The following is a 21,069-nucleotide window of genomic DNA, read 5'->3' on the forward strand; positions in this document are numbered from 1 at the left end:
CCACAGGGAAACCCTGTCTCGAAAAACCAAAAAAAAAAAAAAGAAAAAAAAAAAGTGATCAACAAAAGTGATAAGAAAAGCAAGTACACTATAGGGCTGTAGTCATGCTGTTGAAGTCCCACTGATTCGCACTCCTTTTTTCACTTCTGGTCAACGCACCTGCACTTCCAACAGCCCGGAACTGTAACTGGTAGCCAGGAGCCACTTTCCTGTACATGGCCTACACCGGGTGATAAGAAAGTTTCCTTACCTGGTTCTCATACTGCTTGGAAGGGGGAACAACCAGCCAAGTGTGTTGTCTATACGTACCCTCCCAGGGCTCCCAGGGGCGTTGAGGTCAAGTTGTCCAGTGCTTGACTGACAGTTTATTAGCTTTCTTCTTTTCTACCTCTTTCCTTACCTCCGGCCATCTTTAAAACCACCCAGAAAATTTCCCATCACAATCTACAAGCCTACTTTTGGGGGAAGGGAAACGAAGATGAGGAGATTTCAAGATGGGACCCCCACAGGGACCCTGTGAGGGTTTGTCGAAAACGGGGCGACTGGCAGATACTATAAGCAAAAACACCAAGAGAAAAAGGACAAAGCTGTGCTGTCAATGGAGATGTACTGGCTCAAGAAAGCATACCAACCTGGAAAATTTTGTTTGTTTGAGACTAGCTATGGAGCATTGCCTGCCTCAGCCTCCAGAATCCTGGGGTAACCTGGCAGAGAATCTGGAAGTTTTAGGGTTCTATGTACTGACGAATGCTGCTACGGGTCCTCCCTTATAAACTACCCTCCTCACCAAGGAGAGCGGCAAGACTCCCCAGCAGTCATGCAGTACCTGACCTCGCTTCCACTGTCGCATGACACAGGCATGTGAAGCCATATGGAAACTACCACTCAAATAAGGAAAACGTGTGACAGAAAGAACCAGGAGGTTTAAAGAACCGTTTCAGTTTAAGCGGGCTTGGGGGGGGGGAGGGAAGTGGGAGAGGGTAGGGAATAGTAACCCAAACTGAGGATGAAGCCTTATGGGGGGGGGGCTTATGGAAAAGGGTAACGTCTAAAGATCGCATTTTCCAAAATAGACTAGAGAGAAGACCGTAGTAGACAGAGCAGCTCAGGGATACGTTTAGTAGGACCCTGTGAGCAATGGTCAGACTGGGATACTCATAGTAAGTGTGCATTGGTTCTGAATACGCTGATTAAAATGTTTCTAAAGAAACAGTCTGAAATAAAATCTATAGACTCATTGTACAGGAAGCTAGACAGGACAGGGTCAGTGCTAACCACTAATCCTGTTCCTTTATATACGTTTATTTATTGTCTGACTGTCATGTGCATGTATCAGCATACAGATGGGGTCAGCAGATAACTTGCAGGAGTTGGCTCTCTCCTTCTACTCTGTAGGTTCCAAAGATCAGAATCAGCTTCTCAGGCTTTGGCAGTTAAAGTCTTTCCCTGCTGAGCCATCTCCCCTGCCCAGAATCCTGATTATTCCAAAGTTCTTTGAGTAGCTTCACCTATAACCTAAAACTGCTTTCTCTTTGACTGAGGCTGTTGTATGTGGCAGGTTTCCTCTTTGCCAGAACACCAGAGCCCCTTTTGTTTTTACTGGCTCAAAATTCTTTAAATTTGCTGCCTCTTATTTAATCATTTCCAAGAGAGAGTTACCAGGACTGGCTAACGATTAAGCAGATCCCACCCTGACCTAGGAGTGGTATGTGGAACAGAAGGGCAATAGATTCCTGATGAAAAGGGATGACAACGGAGACTGAGAAAACTGGGATCAATGACACGGAGGGAAGAACGGATGGAGTTTGCTAACAGGTGGGGTATTTCAGAAAACAAAACATGCGCAGATCTTATAATCTGGCCTTCGATAATTGGGTAGAAAAGGTGAGATAGGCAAGACTGGGTGAAATGGTAAGCTTGAGGATAATCAAGGCTTCTGTTCTTTCATTTTCATCAAGTTAATTTGAAGATGCTCCCTCGTCAATGCAAAGACAATCAAGTTAGGAGATGGGAGTTTAGAATTCTAGCAACAGAAAAATAACTGGAAACAGGTCTGAAATCATACATACATACAGTTTTGAAAGCGTCTAACACAGGATGAGATGAACAGAAAAGACATGGCTACAGAAAGCAATAAACTCAAGGCAGACTAGATGTAAGCTAGGATTTAGAGGTAAGTGCCTACGAAGACACAGTAAGTGGCTAAAAGACCCAAACCCAATCTCTAACGTTACATGACAGTGGACGGAGGATACTACCAATTGACAATGTTCTACCTAGAGCAGGGTTCTCAACCTTCCTAATGCTGCAGTCCTTTAATACAGTTCCTCATGCTGTGGTGAGCCCCACCATAAATTATTTCCATTGCTACCTCCTAACTGTAATTTTGCTAGTGTTAGGAAGAGTAAATATCCATGTTTTCTGAGGGTCCTAGGTGACCCCCATGAAAAATGGGTCATTCAAGCCCTAAAGGGGTCATGACCCAGAGGTTGAAGACCACTGGCCTAAAAGGAGAGATATATTGCTCCTGTTTACTTGGAAAGGGCAGGGTAGCATATGGTTTTCTCCTGGCATACAGTAAGAACTTACAAACTAAGAAATAAAAAAGCAAACCCAAAGACGACCTGGAGGGAGTGATTGCATGGCTTCCAAAATGAATGCTGAGCCCTGCAACTGAGGCTGGCCTGCTTGAGGGGGAGTTTATACAGGGACATTTCCAACGGCTGCCTTGCCCCATGTGCTCCAGGATAATGTGCTGAAGTAGGTGCTCCTGCTGAGGGGGAGATGTACAAGTTAAAGCCCCCAGAGAGTGGGGCATCCTAGGGAGACCCCCGTAGCTGCCTCCTCAGCATGCTGTGAGTAGGCCCTGCCAACAGGTTTCATTCTATGATGCGGAACCTCAAAACACCTTAGAGGTTTGGGAGAGCAGTTGGAAGGACAGTAAAAACAGCGGTTAAGGCATCTGAAGCAGGTCACTGTGAGAGGGAAGGGTATTCCCTGGAGCCATGCAGTTACTGGTGAAAATCAGAGTGCTAAAGTGGGCCGCCTCCCTATGGGTTAGCTATTGGCCACAAACTGTCCCAGTTATTGCTAGTTGTGGGTTTAGACAATGATTCTCTACTACAGAAAATACTTCAGGTCATGGAGAAAGGAGGCTGGACCGAGCTGGAAGCACTCACCCGCTGGCTGACTTGCCAGCACAGGAACTGCCTGAACAGTAAGTACTTAAGTAACAGCCAGGCAGGGCACATCCATGGGGTAACAGACACCACTTTTGCAGAAAATACTAGCTCTGTGTACATGGCATTTACTCTGTCCAAATTCTTTTTTGTTCTTTATTCCATTCCATCATTTACCAGTTTCAATGAGTCCTGTATACACCAAATTAAATCTCCCAAACGGTAGGCAGAGCAACAGTAATAATTTTCCAGAAACTCTTGTGTGTGACATGAATTATGCAGTAGCTGAGAATACACCCATATTGCTAACGTATCCAGGACCCACTTTCCCAATTGTAACAGAAATATTATTCTTAAAACTGTGACCAAATAGCCAATGGACACTACTAACCACTAGTAAGATTACTGGCTCAGAACTAAGTAAATTACAGAGATTTAAAATGATTAATATTCTAAAACCACAGGTTTTGAAGGCCCCCCTTATAAATAAATATTAGTAATGTTGCCTACACTATCAAAAGACATTAAAGTTTAAGGTGATGTAAAAGAAGTATCTTATAAAACTGGATTGAGATTTCATTGATTTCAAGAAAGGTGCTGAGCTGGAGATCTGATGAATCACAACATCTGAGCCTCAATTAATATTAAAAAATGTTATAATGTGGACTTTTAGTATGTCAATACGTCTTTTGAAAACCATGAATATAAAGGAACAGAGGCAAAACATCAAGACATCTGAACCAAAAAGATTAGATCAAAGCATTTATTTATTTTGTTATAAAACAAAAATAAATCCAAGCAGATAATGAAATAACTTTAAAGTATCCCTTCCTTGCTCCCTATCCTAGAATTTAGCCCACAGTCCATGTTGAGGTTCTTGCTTCCTGGATGCTATGACGTTTCCATCTTGTACCCGTGCTTCTCAAGCTCAGCACTGAAACACAAGACAAGGGCAGCATTAGCATTCCCTCTGAGAATTCAAAGACACAGCTGTTTCTAAGACAGAATAGAATAAATCAATTTAGATTGGGTCACTAACTTAGAACATTACCAAATTTATTTTAGTCTCTAAAATGAAACCATAAGAAGAAAACTGGGTATCAATCAATATAGTAATTAAAAAATTGTTTGTCGTATCATTACTTGTAATTTTCATTAATTTTCTCATATATGAACCTACTTATAGAATGAGACTTTTCTACTATTCTACAAGAACCTTACAAATATTATACTAATGTTCTATTTCTAATGTTTATTTTAATATAGTGCAAACATTCTTTTAGATTTATTTAAGTGTATGAATGCTTTGCCTACATGCATGTGTGTCCTGCCTGTGTGCTTACTGCACACAGAAGTCAGGAGAGCGCTGAATGGTTGTAAGCCACCATGTGGGTGCTAGAAATTCACCTCAAGAGGAACAAGTGTCTACACCAGCGTGCACCATCTTCCCAACCCCGAACTATAAATTTCTGTTGCTCGTTTGTTTAGGTGGAGACAAGGATTGAGTCAGCTCCTCAAGCATGCAGAGTCGGCACACTGCCTTCAGCCGTATCCTTAGATACTTCTGCTCTAAGAAAATTCTGAGATCTACAAAGCTCATACCAGTATCAAAATTTTACCAATGATACAATCATCCCAAGCACAATACTGCTATATACAGGAAGGAAACTGGCCGCTGTTTAACAAATGGTGCTGGGAAACCTGGATGCTCACATGGAAAAGTGAGTTGCACCCACATTACATGCAAAAATTCATTCAAGCTACAAAAGAGCTAAGCTATAAAATTCTTCCACAAAGACACATGAATAAACCTTCCTTATCTGGAATTTGGTAATGAGTTTCTAAATCTGATACCCAAAGTGTAAGTAACAATAAACAAACTTGATCACCAAAATTTAAAATTTTGCAATTAACAAATTAAAAAAGACAACCTAGAAGAATACCTAAAACAAGATCTTAATACCAAGAATATGCAAAGTAGGTCTCAATTCAACAACAAAAAGAGGACTTGAATAGACTTCCCTCACCCCAAAACTACGTGTGGTCAAGAAGCACACTGGGAAATAAAAGCCGAAGTTACAAGGAGACTGTGCTTCATGGCTTTCACTAAAACAATAATCGAACAATATTATATTTGTACATTGCTACTGGGAAACCTTTTCAGTGACTACAGACATGTCTGATAGTTCTTCAAAATGTTAAAACAGAAAATTAGCATACAACCTAGAAATGTCACTTCATAGTTCCCAAAACCTGAAAATACGTGCTCAAATACATGCACATATGGGTAAGTGTGCAGCATATACAGCATATAAAAAGTAGACATGTCTACAAACTGACAGATACATAAAATGATATATCTTACATTAGAGAATTATTGAATTATGAAAAAGAATAATGTACTTCTATACACTACCACATTTTTGAATTTGGGAAAGATTATGCTAAGAAGAAGAATGTGGATACACAAGTACATATCTTGTATAATAACATTTATATGAAATATCCAAAATAGGAAACTTGGGTGAATTTATTCTTGAATATATTAGGCCAGTATATAACGCCAATCTCCAAATTTGAGGATCATTAAATGAGCTCCCCAATTAGATCTATGATTCTAATTTCGGCCCAGTTATTCAATACTGGCTGAAAATAAATGTTGACAGGATCAAGTACATGAACAAGAGCAAATACGCTTTTATTTAACTACCTTCTTAGAAGGAACAAAAGATGTATGCACTTTCCTGAAATACTCCTGTTTAGAAATCCAAAGGGTGAAGGAAATGTCTTATTTTACATAATGAAAAAACCATCTCAAAAGTTCTAAGAGGACAGCTATCTATGTACGCTGTACATTCCATGCTTAAAATTAATACTGATCTTTAATAAAAATCTGGCTGAAAACCTACCGTAACTGATTGGAGAAGTCATCTTCTACATTGTCATCATCCCAATTATCCTCCCAGACATGAGCATCTTCATCTTCATCTAAGCCAGCCCAGTCTAAAAATGGAAACAGATGCCTAAGTATTTCTCAAACATTATTTCCCAAAGTATAAAAACTTCAGAGAATTTGCCATTAAATATCCTCACAACTCACAAAACAGCTAACACTTTACCTAAGAAAAATTGTTATCTTCCTCTACAAACCTCGAATCTTTTGCTATCTTGTTCTCATTTTCTCCTGCTCAACAGGGCAGGTACATACAATGATTTTGTCAGCACACACCAGCCTCGTGCAAGCTCAAATCCCAGCATGAAGAAGGGATGTGGACCAAGTTCCTACGCCTAGCTAAGGAGCTACTGGCAACTGAGAGCTGATCTGACAGCAAGACTCCGTTTTTCTTTAAGACCCACAGTAAGTGGATCAGGCTCCAGGGGAAGGCCACACATTCAGTATATATGGGAAGCACAGATTGGACTCGATGGATTGGGGGTTAAAAGACACAAAGTTGGGAGTGGGTAGGGAAGGGAGCAGGACCTGGGAGGAATTTTGGGGAAGAAGTGAATATGATTAAATGACACTGAACGGAATTCTCAAAGAACCAAAAGGAAACCAATTCAAATTATAACCCACCACTAATGTCAGTAAATAAAAAGCAACATAAAATTTACAATTTTTTTAAGACAAGATTTCATACAAATCATGACTGGTGTTAAACTCACTGTGCGGGAGGATGGCCTTACATTATTGATCTTCCTGCTTCCATATTCCAACTACTAAGATTACAGATGCGCGTCAGGAAGTTCCACTTGTCTTTTCCAGAAGGAAAACATAAATATGCACAGGGGAGAGTGGTGCTGTTCTACTTAATACATTCTTTTCTTTTTCCTCCCTCCTTTGGCTTTAAAGGACAGACTTAGATAGCTAGATTTCAGCTTTCCTCAGAGAAAAACACGCGTGTAAATATCTCTAGACATTCTTGTAGAGGGTTAATATCTATAGAGGGTTGGAGAGGTTGCTCAGTAAAGTGTGCGAGCGTAAGGAACTGGGTTCAGATTCCCAGTACCCACGGGGGCAGCTGCCTGCAATGGAAAAAGGTCCTGTGAGAGTTGATGGAGTTAGAAGAAAGACTGCTGACATTCACCTCTGGCCTCTGCACACATGTGTATACATATCCATATGTATGTATGCATACACACTTTTACAAAAATATCTACTGCTAAAATAATACCAACAGTACAAGCTCTAAAGAAACTCAGTAGTCAAGCGAAGGACTAATCAATTAGATAGCTTCATTACAAGCAAATATTTAGTTAATTAGTTAGTCAGAAAGAGTCATACAATGAAATATAAGGTACCCCAAATTTCCTTTCCTTTATGCTTTTGAATACTACCTCATGGAATGCCTGAATTAGAAACTGCATCTCTGACCTGCCCTCTACTTCCAAATACAGCTCCACTGCGGAACTATCCTTTACACCTTCTAATTCTACAAATAACTGACTCTAGACACAAATCCAACTTACTGGCCTAAAGAAGGAAAAGCACAGGAGTCATTCTAAAATTCCTTTTTTATACATGCATCAAATTCTGCTTATTTAGCCCCTAAAATAATTCTCAAGTTGCTCTTTTATTCCTATGACCTTTAATCTAAAACAAACATTCACACGAGACACTGCTAAAGACACCATGCATTTAGGAAACATGGACCAGAGATTTTGAACTGGATGAGATCTGAAAGCCCCTGAGGACTAGATATCATGGTACCAGAAGACACCATGCAAGCCTTCCGAAGGAAAGCAACCAACAGTCCTACCCAGCTATGGTGCCTATGAACCACAATGATGAGCAGCATGGTATTATACTATACACTAACGTTGCAGTGGTGGCATGCATAGTTCGATGGAAAACCATTTATTCTCTAATTGGACTTAAGGCTTGCTGAACGGGGGGGGGGGGAGGGGGGAATCATACCTAGTATTGCAAATTTAGCCAACTACCCAGGACTAGTGATAGTGAGGGTCATGGATCTTGGAGGAGGACCTATAGCTACTACTTTACTAAATCAGCACAACTGTTAACTACATTCTAAATATTTATCCACGTACCCACAGATAAGTTCTTACACTTCGTCATGGAAATTTTGCTTTTCAATAGATGGAGACTATTACACAACTGATCAGATAGAAGTTGAGAAAGAACTGGGAGGAGTATAAGGAGGAGAAACCATAATCAGGATATATCATGTGTGAAAAAAATCTATTTTCAATAAAGGGGGAACAGCTATGAAGATGTAAATGTTGGTGTGTGGCCTGTGACACTATTCTGAAGGCTGCAGAGCTTCTAGAAGGTAAGTCTGGCTGGTGCAAGCACATCACTAAGGGTAGATTTTGGAAGCTAGCCCAGTGGAGTTCTCTACCTTTTGTAATTACAATAAGTGAACAAGCTCTACGTCAAGCATCAGGTGCCAGGCTCTCCCTGCTATGATGGGCTAACATGTCCCTGAATCTGTGAGTCAGAATAAAATTTTCCTTCTGTAAGCTGCTCTGTCAATGCTGAGAAAATAACACAAATCTCAGAAAATAAATAACAAAGGTACAATTTAGGCTTTCTATATACATATGTAATAGATTCAAAATATTCAACAGTAGTGTCCACAAGGGTATTTTATTACAGTTACATACTTAAATTTTTCTGGTGTAAAAATGGAAAGAAGAACCAGCAAGAACAGAAATTTGGAAGGCATCTTAGCTAGTCTTCCTTCTTCAACTACCACAGTCATGTCCTTTCCAGTTTCTTTGTTTGTTTTCCGAGACAGGGTTCCTCTATGTAGCTCTGGCTGTCCTAGAACACAGAGATTCCAAGTGCTGGGACTAAAGGTGTGTGCCACCACCACAAAGCATTTTCCAGTTTTAATAACTAAATATTTAAAGTTATTTATCTTCTCCCTGCCCTTAATTCGACTAAGTTAATATGGGTGAGATTTCCTTCATGGACTATCACTGCATTATTAATAACACAGAGAAAACTATTACATGAAAGTGGCAACAGATGCTAAGATCGAATTTTATTTAAAATAGGAAGATCAAATCTGAAGCCATGCTCAACAGTGAGTGCTTACAGTTCTTTTAGAAGAGCCAAGTTTGGATTCCAGCACCCACAACTCATAACCAACAGAACCCCAGCTCCAGGGAACCTGGCATCCTCTGTGGGCACCTGCATGCATGTGGCGCCCACTTACACAGGCACATAAGAAGTAACTATGTTTAAAGATCTTCATTTCAGACAGTACATGTTTCTCTAAATCACCAGAGATCAATGCGATGGCTTTAATTTTTCAATTAAAATACAAGAAACCCTTAAAAAGCCTAGGTTCATGACTGTAAACCTTGTAGCAGAACAATTGGATTAATTATCCTATCGGCGGAAAGTATTCCTTTCACTCCTCCATATTCCCTCTGGACTTACTAGTTTTCCGGCCATTCAGTAACTTAACTAATTCCCCCAAAAGAAATGGTAATGCTAAACCCTTTCTTACTAAAATTCAAAAGCGACTCCTTCATTAAACTGCTTATAACAAATTTATAAAACAAGATTTTATAAAATGGTCAGGACATGACTATTTAAAAACTACTGGTATCTGGAACTAGAAGGGTCTTAAAGATCACTCTACATTCCCCTTTTGGCTTGAGAATAATCATCACCACAATCAAAAGCAGATGAAAAGGCTGCCTCACCAAAAGACAGTCACTTAAGAATCAATCCCCATGCCTCCAGTCTTAAAACCCTGTTGTAAATAGGCTGTTTGGGTAGAGAACAGAAACAGGAAAGGTCAAAATCTGCTAATATACTTTTAGGAAATTTTATAAGTTATACGAAAGGAAGTTTAAAGTTTAAAAACAAAATTAGCCAAACAATAATATGAACAAAGACCTAACAGTTTTTGAGAAAATGGGGGTGATCTGTCACTAAAACCACATGGTAGAATCTGCAAGGCACTGAAACATCAGGCCTGAAACACTTCCAACTAAATAATTTCCTATTAAGTGAGTGGTTTCCATTCGCACCAGTCCCTAAAAAGGAAATGATCACGTGTGGAAAGAGGCAAGTTAAAAACATAAAAAAATAAAAATATAATACTTTTTGGAGAAAGCTTATGAAGTCTTTTAAGAACACTGCAAAACCTTAATTGTCTTCTGAAGCAATTGCCTTTTTAGAAACACGAAAATTATAGGGTTCCAGAAACTTTTAATCTAAATTATTATTTGATTCAAAATGTTGATTTCAATATTGTTATTACTTGGTGTCATTCAAATGTCTCCATGATGGTTTTACTTCTTTTAATTTTGTGAGGGAAAAGCTTGTTAATTTGTAACCAAATGCTGCAGAAAATCAGCAGCAAGAAACATGACTGAGTCAGTGATTTGTTTTATGAAGCGCAATGCTTCTCTAAAAAAGGCAAACTTCTTACCCTATGTGTCTTTTTCTTTAGGATGATGTAGTTTCTAATGTAGCAAACTGAGTAAGAAGAGCACTTGGCTTAAGAATAAAGCACCTACCTCTCCTTCTTTAAACAGGTACCTCATGCTTTAGTAGGACAAAGAGGAAAAGGCAGAAATACAGTTCTTCGAAAAAGAAACTGTCTCAAAAGCAAGGAAGGCAATAAACACCACAGGCAAGGCTTGAGGATTCATGAAAACAGCCGTTTCCTTGGTGATTTATGTGCGCGGGTGCACATGCCATGGGGTACATGTGGAGGCCACACGACTACTCACACAAGTTGGTTTTCTCCTTCTACCAGGTCAGGCTGTCAGGCATGGTAGCAAGTGCCACTCACAGACCTAGCTAGCTACCATGTCAGCTCATTCCTTGGTATCCTTTCCTCTGAAAATGTAAGCTCCCCCCCTCAATTCAATGTTTTTCCTTCATAAGAGTTGTCATGGTCAAGATGTCTCGTCACAGCAATAGAAATCCTAACTAAAACAGATGCGTTATTAATGTCTAACGATGTCCTTTAATATAAAAATGAATATACAGTTTAACCTTCAACTTCAATGTACTGCCGGAATTGTGATCAATTAAATAATTATAGCTTTTTACTTCAATTTATTTGCCTCCAGATTAAAAAATGTTTTTTAATAGTCAGCTACTGGATATGACGGTCTACTGTAGTTATGAACTCCCAGCTGGTGAGGTTGCCTTCACAAGCCTTGCACAAGATCAAGTCAGTGAGCATTGCAGCATGAAGGGGTTCATGGGTCTCCAGCTCTAACTAGGGAACTATGGCCAGTTGATGCCTTCTGGAGGAGAAGTCAGGTTTTTTAAGGGTGTGGCTCCTGGGAACTCAGCAGGCTTTTTTGAGAGAGACAGAACACAAAGTTGGAGGAGGGGGTGGATATGACCTGGAAGTAGCTAGTGGGAAGAACAGGGAGCTGTGAATGCGATCAGAACATGTTCTATGAAATTCTCAAAGATGAAGCTGAGCTTTATCAATGAACTTTATCATACATGCATATGCAGAGCATTACATGATGAAAACACACCAACTCGCACTTACTATCAGGTGAGAGAGAACAGGAACTCTGACACAAGGGGGCTGGAGCCACAGCAACTCCACTTCCAGGGACATGGGCTCTTCCCACAACTTTGCTTTCTAAAGGCTATCAATGCAAACACATCTGCACTGCATTCCACACATCTAATGTCTGCTTAGCAGACAAGAAACTTCTGTCTAGCAGGGCACCACTGTTCTCCCACACTTCCTCTTCACTTCTCGTCAAAGGAGAGCTTCAGAGTAAAAGGCAATCCATAAATGGTGGTGCTGCCAGGCCACTGAACATTTGTGGCACGAAGTCTAAAACTAATGCTCAAAGTAACCTATATAACCATTATAGTTATTCCTAATTATCCTTTAAAAAACCAATTCAAACCCAATTCTTTTCATCACGTGTATATTATTTGCAAAATGTTTCCACATCATTGTTTTTATTATCAGTACCTTCAATTTTGTTTAATTTGATAGAGTTGCCGAAAATCATTACTCTAAAAATGCCCATACAACTTAAAAATCTTATCTCGTTTTGACCCTGCTTCTCACTGCTCAGCACTACCCAACCTGGGCACCATCAACCATTTCCTAGACTCACGTGCAAAATCAAAACCCCTCACCTCCTAGTACTCCTAGCACCCCATATGTAACAAACAGTCCAAAGTTACTCAATTTGTCTTCCTGTTATTCAGGCACTATCATTCCACTTACTACTAATAACCCATAAAACCCTTCTACCTGAGTTATTTCAACAAAATTTACTACTTGGTCTACCTGACTTTGGTCTCTACCTTTGTAAATTAATTCTGCTGTTTAATATGTCCCAATAGATTACTGCCCATATAAAACCCACATGCACTCTCAAAAGCAAAAATCAATTTAAAAAACAATCCCCAACTCCCAACAACTTGAAATCTATTTAAGAATTAAGTCCAAAATAGTTATGCCTTAAAGATTCCCAAGATTAGTCTCTAGCTACCTGTGTATACAAATCCTAGCTTTAAAACTTCTTGGGTGGAGGGAGCAAAGAAACATGCCACGTTAGGTGGAGGCAGAAGACAACTGAGGACAACTTGGTGGAATCCATCTCTCATTCCACCTTCATACCGGCTCCAACTCAAATATGCAGAGCAAATGCCTTCACCTATCCAACCGGTTCTAGCTCATAATACATACGTACGTATACTCATCACCAAGCCTTTACTTACGCTTCTCTACATTTCAATCTCTTTTAAAGAGATTAATGTAATCTTTTTTTGAACTGTTGTTGAACTTTATGATTAGTTATGTTCTAATATCCCAACACACAAACGCACACACCCTACAGAAGAAGGAAACAGAAATCTCACCTAGAAGCCCAACAGATAATAAAGACTGTTTGAAATTGTTCAAGTTTAACCAGGGCTATGTGTATGAAGGGTTCAGGGGAGAAACTAAGTCCTAGAGATTCTTTCCCTGGGATAGGCATTTCCCAAGACTAAAGTACTCTACTTGGGGACAAAGCCACTGGTCCTAATTTATCAGCATTTATATTCCTTACCACATTCAAACAGAGATTCTGCATAGAGTGAATTCTGTTTCAGTGCAGTGTCTACTAAATGTGACCCTAGTTGTTGTTACTATTATTATTATTTTGCTAAGTCCTCAGTAAAAACTCTACACCTCATAGAGCTATTATGAACAGTAAAAGAGACTATGTGAAGTATTTAGGATTGGCAATGGCAGCTAAAGAAATTACCTCTCTCCATCCTTCAGTATCAGGTTTATAGGAGGTTTATATCACGTTCATATATATATATATATATATAATAAATCACTTGTTACATGCTAACTATGAAAACAGTTGGGGGTAGGAAATCTAAGTAGAGAAACCTTTTCCAAAATAAAGACAATACCACAGCTACCAAATTAGATAAAGATACATTTCAATAGAAGATCATCAAACTTTTGCAACTTTTATTTCCCCTTTAATGTTTTCATAATTCATCTTTCAATGAGCAAAGCTTAACAAACAGTAATGTTAAACACTGAAAATCACAATTGCTTGTTGTCTACTCACTACACAAGCACTGCAATAGTTAATCAAGTAGTACTCAAAGACAAAGAATTTGTTTGTACTGCCTAACATTCTGGTTTACAAGTCTTAGCTCTGACTTCCACAGGGATTACTCATTTTTATCTTCACACACCTGTAAACAACATATGCTATGTATATGCAAAGTATGCTATATATACAGATATATTTCTTGTGTGTCTTTAAAATTTACGTTAATAATATAAATAGCATGGTGCTGGGGGATAATTTGGGCTGAATGAGGTCATGAAGGTATGAACTTCCTAACACTACAAGAAAAGAGAAGGAGCTGTCCTGACCAGAAATGAAACTATCAGCACTGTCTCACCAGAGTGAGAAAATAATATGTTTATTGTTTACGCCATTCAATCTGTAGTATTTTCTTCTGGCAGTCCAAGCAGGCTAATACAATTAGGAAAATCTTTCACATTGAAAAAAAAATAAATCATAGGCAAAGAAACTAAGAATTAAGGCTAGCAATTGAAAAAAAGGTATAATGGTTTGTCACACGCAAATCAACAGAAAAGAAGAGACTAGGAGATAGCTCAGTTGGGTAAAATGCCTTTGGTGCAAACATCCAAATCTAAATTTGGCTCCTCGGTACCCATGTGGAAAGCTGGGTGTGGTGGCATGCACAGAAGATCCCGAAGGCTTGCCGGCCACCTAGCCTTGCCAAACTTGTCAGTTCTGGGTTCTCCAATAAACCCGGCTTCAAACATAAGATGGAGAAGGCAGCCTTTGACATTAACTTCAGGCCTCCATATGTATATACACACATGAACATGTACATATGTACATACCACACTACGTAAAAACATATACACACACAAAATGCAACTGACCCATAATAAAAATGATATAATCTCAGCTCCATCCATCAGACTGACAAGGACTAAAATGTTTAATACCTACTGCAAGTTGTAAATGGTAATATATCACATCACTCTTCTCAAAGAAAATTTGAGAATATGTTTACATTTAAAGTACACCTAGTTTTGGATGAGGTGCCAAGGTAATGAAAGACAACATTTGTCTGATGGGGCAAGATGTGGTTGGTGTGACACAGCCTGGAGAGAACGAAGGAGCGAGAAGAGAGAGAGTACCCTGGCATATAGAGTGCTAAGCCCAAATAAGGTGGGCAGAACTCGACAGGCCAACAGAAAAGAGGATAAATAAATAGACAACACATTTAAGATATGGTAGCCAGGTGTTAGGTTACTAGAGAAGTTATAAATGTTGAAAAGGAAAAAAAGCAGTAAGGAATCTGTGGTTCTGAATTCCAAGTGGAGAGATCTATGTGAACTTGATGTTTTACACACACACACACACACACACACTCACAGCACGTTCTCTAGTTCCCTTTCATTGAGAGCAATAACACCCTAAAAACAGTATCATAAATGGAATCAAGATTCTGTTCTCCATTCCAAACAAAATAGGAAAATACAAGACTAGCTTCAAATATCTGTGTCAAATACTAGCAAAATCAGGGAAAACGATGGGGACGTGTCAAAAATCACACAAAAACAAGCTTGAAGGAGTTTTCCATATTCAACTGTGGGACAACCAGCAGTTAAGAATAAAAGTAATAAATTATAATTCATTGAATTAAGAGTCCATCTGCACACAGTAATACAAATAAATGAGAAAATAAGCATATAAATGCATTAAAGGCTTGGGGATTGGAATTAACATTTACATGGTTTCAATGTCCCTCCCCCACAAACAGCTATTAATGCAATTGAAAAATTTACTTCCTTGACTACAATTTCTAAAAACAGACATTCAGTAGGTACCTTCCCATGTAGATTAGGTATCTTCTTTTACAGTTTCAGTGAAACAAATTTTCATTTCATACCAACACCATATAACTAACTTAAATGTTGGGTGATCTTGTTTATATGACTACATTATATTTAATAACTGTTATCAGCAAAGTCCCCTTTGGTACTACATAAACCAACTCACAGAGTATGGAAAGTAGTCAACAATTGTTCTGTCTTCCTCCTATATTCATCTAAAAAATCTTTCTGATATTACTTTAGTGTAGTTAGTATCCAATGTTCATAATATTTTAATGGTACTGTTCTTATGACAAGTCTTTCTTAAATACATCTATGTTAGTTTAAATTCCTTGGCTCCCACTCACAAAATGCTGGCCATTTTTACCTCTGCAAGTCATGTGAATATGATACACTAAAACACGCACCAGATATGGAGACCTCTACAGGATGCCTTACTTTGTCAGACACCAGTGAGAGGGCCTTAGTTACCCAGCAGCAGCTTCAGGGATCACCAGCCCACTGTATGACTCAGCAGATTCTCGCCATTCTCTAGCAAATACCAAGGTCTTATCAAGGAATTTAATAGGATAAGATGAAGAGGTGGGTAGTTGTGTATTGCTAATATTTCAGTGAATACACGAGTATCACTGATCATAGAAAAATTAAACAATGGTTAACACAGCAGAACTCTTGCTAATCCTACTGCTCTTTGAGGCAATTTCGCTTAAATATTCTAAAAAAGCAAGACAAAATATCTTAGTTCTGGAAAAGGAAAAATGAGAATAAATAAAATAATCTCAACAACCACTGCTTCTTCCTTCTTTCACCATCCACTTCTAAATGTCAGTAAAAAGAAATTAACAATACTTTAAAATCTTTTCAATATCTGTCCGACAAGGAAAAAGTAGTTAGAAGTCTCAATCATACAACAACTTCAATTTTATAACTCATTCTACAATCTTCAACCTAAGTGCATGATGGATGAAATTTGAAATGTTCTGTAGACAAAGTTGTTAGCTGGGTTTAAAACTGTAACGTTGTGAAGGCCTCCAGAATTTTGAATTTGAATGGCTTTCTTATAAAGTCTATTCTCACTTAGCATAAACAACTAGAAATTGTGTAGACTGCATTCCACAAAGATTCTAAACATGATTTTGTAACAGCTCCTACTTAATGGCCATTATAGTACATACCCACCAATTAGAATAATTGTAAGGAATTGCCAATTTAACAGATTCAGACTAAACAAGGGAACTGGAGGGATAAATGGAACATTTGTTCCTTTGTACCTTCAGAGACTCACTCCAGATGTTATGCTTCACACCAAAACAATGAGGCCTCCATACAGTCATTAACTTAAGCTTTCTTACCTTTCTTTAAAATCACTAAATTGAAATCCCATCCAGTAGGTTCTTATCTGGGAGGAGCTGTAGCAACAACACTCCCAACAAACCATGAATACATAGTTCAATGACTTATCTGTGACAGGCTCTTCTGGGTACAGTCCACACACGAGTTAACCCCGAGAATAGTCAGCCCTACTATGGAACTCTCAGACTGACAAAGTTCTCAGAAGTAAAATGCCCAACAGATGGCAGAGAGAACTCCAGACTGGATTAACAAGAGATGTCATTTATTCTAGTAGGGCGTCTGTAGGTGTGTTTGTCACAAAGGGCGACCACACGGACAAATACATCTTCAAAAGGGAAAGTACATGAACGCAAATCAGGGAACTCATAACTGAAGAGAAAACCCAAACACCCAAATTCTAATAGGTGTTTCTAACGTTCTCCAGACAATGTGAATGCCAACGAAGACTTGTGCTCCATGTACACCTCAGCATCAACAGAGAGTCTATACCACGACGACACAAAAATATGAAAGATCATGTTTATCCTAAAAGAAACAAAGCTCTTCAGTGATTTTTTTTACAGGTTTTATTTTTCTTTTAATTTGTAATCATAGGATCGATCTTATTAAACTGTAGTGAATGATACTTTCTTTTAATTTGTAATCAAAAGTTTTCATTTGTAAATATGTAGTGGTTTCACCAGTGGGATAACTTTATATACAGCAAAATCTCCCTAATGAAACGTAAGGAAAGGCAATTTAACTGCTAACTAGAGAAGAAACATACACTTCCATAACAAAAGCATTTCAAAGTATTTCTCATTCTAAATGTAAAGATAACTTAACAAACTAGATTCTATACATCGGAGACAACAAATTCCTAAGAGCTATAAATAACATGGTGTGTATGCTGGCAGAAGTCTCTTGCACATCCTATTATCTTTAGAAGCTTTGCTTTGCCTTGAAATGTCTAATCACAATCCAGCTGTGACCACTGAGCAGCCTACTGCTCGCAAGTGGGCCCCGAAGGACACACACTACACAAGTTGACGGAAGTGCTGTAAAGAATCTAGTACATCATAAGGAGACAGCTACCTCTCAAATCCTTTAGCCAGTTCTCAACTAGTTGTTATAAATAGGTAAATACACTAAATGTAAGGGAAAAAATTTGTCTGGGAATATTAGTCAGAAAGGCCTTTCGGATCTTGAGTTGGCCATCTAACGGCAAGGGTCTGTTTTTTAATATGTCAATTTCTACTGCTTCAGGATGGGACGTTAGACTAGACAATGTAAATCAAAATTCTAACAGTGTAGCTCGTACGGAATAAGGAAGAAAGGCCACCTGAAGTAAGTAGTTGGAGGGAATTGGATCCTGCCCTCACTTAGCCAAGTCTACCAAGCTCTGTTAGAGGATTATTAATGAACCTGAAAACAAAACACCACATTGAACAGATAAATTCATTACCAAAACAAAAGGTAAACTATCCCATAATATATTGTAGACTCCTAACTGGAAGGAAATGTGCTCTGAATTGGTTTATGAGGCTGTGTAATATGCACACTAATGTTCTCTTCCACAAAAACTAAAACACTGCATCCTAAGTAAACAGACTAGATGTTTCAGTGATGTGGTTTTATGCAGCAGGAGATCCTGATGGGGCAACTTCTACAATTTTCATGAGGTGATAATTGCTTGACGCCCCATATGTGCACAACTGACCACAATTTTCTTCAGAAAGGCAACGGGAACTCACTTTCTTAAAAAACAAGGTAAATATTTGGGAATCGTACTCCAAACAATCAGCCAATTCCGAAAACGTACGGGGGCAAAGAGATCTAGCAAACAGAAGGGTAACAGCTTCAACACACAAAGCAAGGGCTTTGGGGGCAACAGAGGGTCCCTATTTCAGCTTCAACATTTCCATAGTGTTGACACTGGGCCTGTTTCTCGATTGTTCCAAACTTCAGTTTCCTTACGTGAATAATAGTAGATACAGAATCATATTTGTGGCAGGGGAACTGTGCTAATAAAGCGTGGACTTACATTCCCGTGATCACAGCAACCTGCTCCAACATTAGCTGTATTATACCAACAACACCTCTAGTTTTGAAGTTAATTTAGAATGCGGACGCTAAGGCAAAATTTGTACTGAGTACACCACACGTGACTCTGCCTTCCTACTTCGCAGGGCTCATCGCCACGGTCCTCGGAGTAGGCAGCACTGGCGGCCTTGGGACAACTGTGGAATTTTGGAGAAGTTTACAACCAAGGGGAGGCTGTGACGCCGAAGCGAAACAGAGTCCCAGGCTGGAGATAGAAGGCCACACGCGAGACCGCATAGGGCCCGGCTGCACCTGGCCCTCTCGGGGCCGAGACACAGAGCCCTGGGCACCGTAAGCGACGCTCCGGGGCCCCCGAGGCCAGCGCACCCGGAGGCCGCGCCGGCACCGCGCCCCGGCCCAGCGAGCAGGTTCCGCCGCCGCCGCCCCACTCCAGGCCGGGGCCCAGGGCGCGGCCTGGCAGTTACCTTCCGCGGGAAACTCCTCGAACTCGTCGTCCTCTTCCAGGAGACCCAGGTCGACAGGCTGCTTCTTCTCGGACATGGCGCCGCACCGAGCTCCGCCGCGCTCACAGCCGCCGCAAACTTGGGAGCCTCAGTTACTCGCCAGGCACCGAGACGGCCCACGCCGGCGCAACCATAGAGACTAGCCAGGAAGAGCTACGGGGCAGCGCGAGGAATGCTGGGATGTCGGAGGTCCGCCCAGCGCTTCCTGCGGGTGTAGCCGGTCCCCTGACTTAGAACAGGGAGCTGCTTTGTTGTATAGATTTTGTTTTACGGCTCCTTCGTTTTATGATTCATGTAGATTGTCTGACTGCGAAAGATTAACAGTGTATAAAATTACTAGAGACCATTACTTAGCTTAGAACCTAGAAAAGAAATCTAGAAAGATTTTATGTAAGCATATAACGTAAGTAACATTTTTTAGTGCCAGGCCCTTAGCATACATTATCCCAGTACTCAAAGCAATTCCCTGAGCGTGCTGTTAAATATCTTCACACACAGGAAACTCAGGACCAGAGCAGTCCAAGTCACTTCAGATATGCTAGACAATCCTGACTGTCCTCCAACTTCTCCGTTCTTCAGTGCCTTTTGATCTTAGGATTGTGTGTCTTTGTGCTATAATTAGTTGACAGGTTTGTAAAAATAAACGAGTTAAAAAATAATGGAACGTTTTATTGTTGCTCGAAAGATATAATTTGGGTTTCTTTTTTTTGTTTGTGTGTTTGCTTGTTTTAATTGTGGCAAATGGACAAAACAGACAAAGGCAGATGTAAGACTAGTTAGTAGCTAAACTAAGCACAAAGTAATACGTATTTGCAGAGCTTATAAATCTGTACTCTATGGCTTCCGAAAGGGGCCTTATATGAGTTATTTAATCTCTCCGTTGTATAATGGATTAGCCACACTTAGGCTTATACATATAGCATGCATAGCTGTAAGTGCAAGCATAACTCTATTAGATAATATGGAAGTCGAGCCAGGTCTGTAATCCGTGCTACTCAGGAGGCTGAGGCAGCAGGAATCCTTGGCTACAATATGAGTCAGAATCAGCTCGGGCAACTTAGTGAAACCCTGTCTCCAAATAAAAAGTAAACAAAGAGCTTGCCTGCCATGTATCTCAGCACCACACTCCCCAGAGCCAGAAGAAGGAATTGGGAAATATGTTTTATATAATCATAAGTGATTTGTAGCTATAAATATGAACAAGGTGGTATGTTGTTTTACAGAAAAGGTGTATTAGAAAGTAGAATCAGACAGTGGTGGTGCACGCCTTCAATCCCAGCACTCAGGAGGCAGAGGCAGGCGGATCTCTGTGAGTTCAAGGCCAGCCTGGTCTATAAGAGGTAGTTCCAGGACAGGCTCCAAAGCTATGGAGAATCCCTGTCTCAAAAACCAAAAAAGAAAGAAAGTAGAAAGTGGAACGTCTTTTCCAGGAAATAACCGCAATAATAATCCAGACACTTTGTCTCACTTTCATTCCTATTGCTGTGATAGAATAGCCTGGCAGAAAGCAACCCAGAAAGGCTTCATTTGGCTTGCTATTCCAGGTTGCAGTCTATCATTGTAAAGCTCTGTGTAGCTATTAAAAACCTCAACTCCGGGTTTGTTTGTTTATTTATTTATTTA

General features: G+C 39.7%; 1 long non-coding RNA gene across 1 annotated transcript; it reads right to left on the reverse strand.

Annotated features, from left to right (window-relative positions):
• Window positions 1-3,932: 3,932 nt before the first annotated feature.
• On the reverse strand, window positions 3,933-19,604 carry LOC102002037. The gene is made up of 3 exons (XR_258726.2): window positions 19,408-19,604; window positions 6,089-6,182; window positions 3,933-4,113 (listed from the first exon to the last, which is right to left on the reverse strand). It is a non-coding gene; the product is annotated as an uncharacterized LOC102002037 (long non-coding RNA).
• Between the last annotated feature and the right edge of the window lie 1,465 nt (window positions 19,605-21,069).

Source organism: Microtus ochrogaster, linkage group LG10 (genome assembly GCF_000317375.1).
Source record: "Microtus ochrogaster isolate Prairie Vole_2 linkage group LG10, MicOch1.0, whole genome shotgun sequence".
Lineage (NCBI taxonomy): Eukaryota > Metazoa > Chordata > Mammalia > Rodentia > Cricetidae > Microtus > Microtus ochrogaster.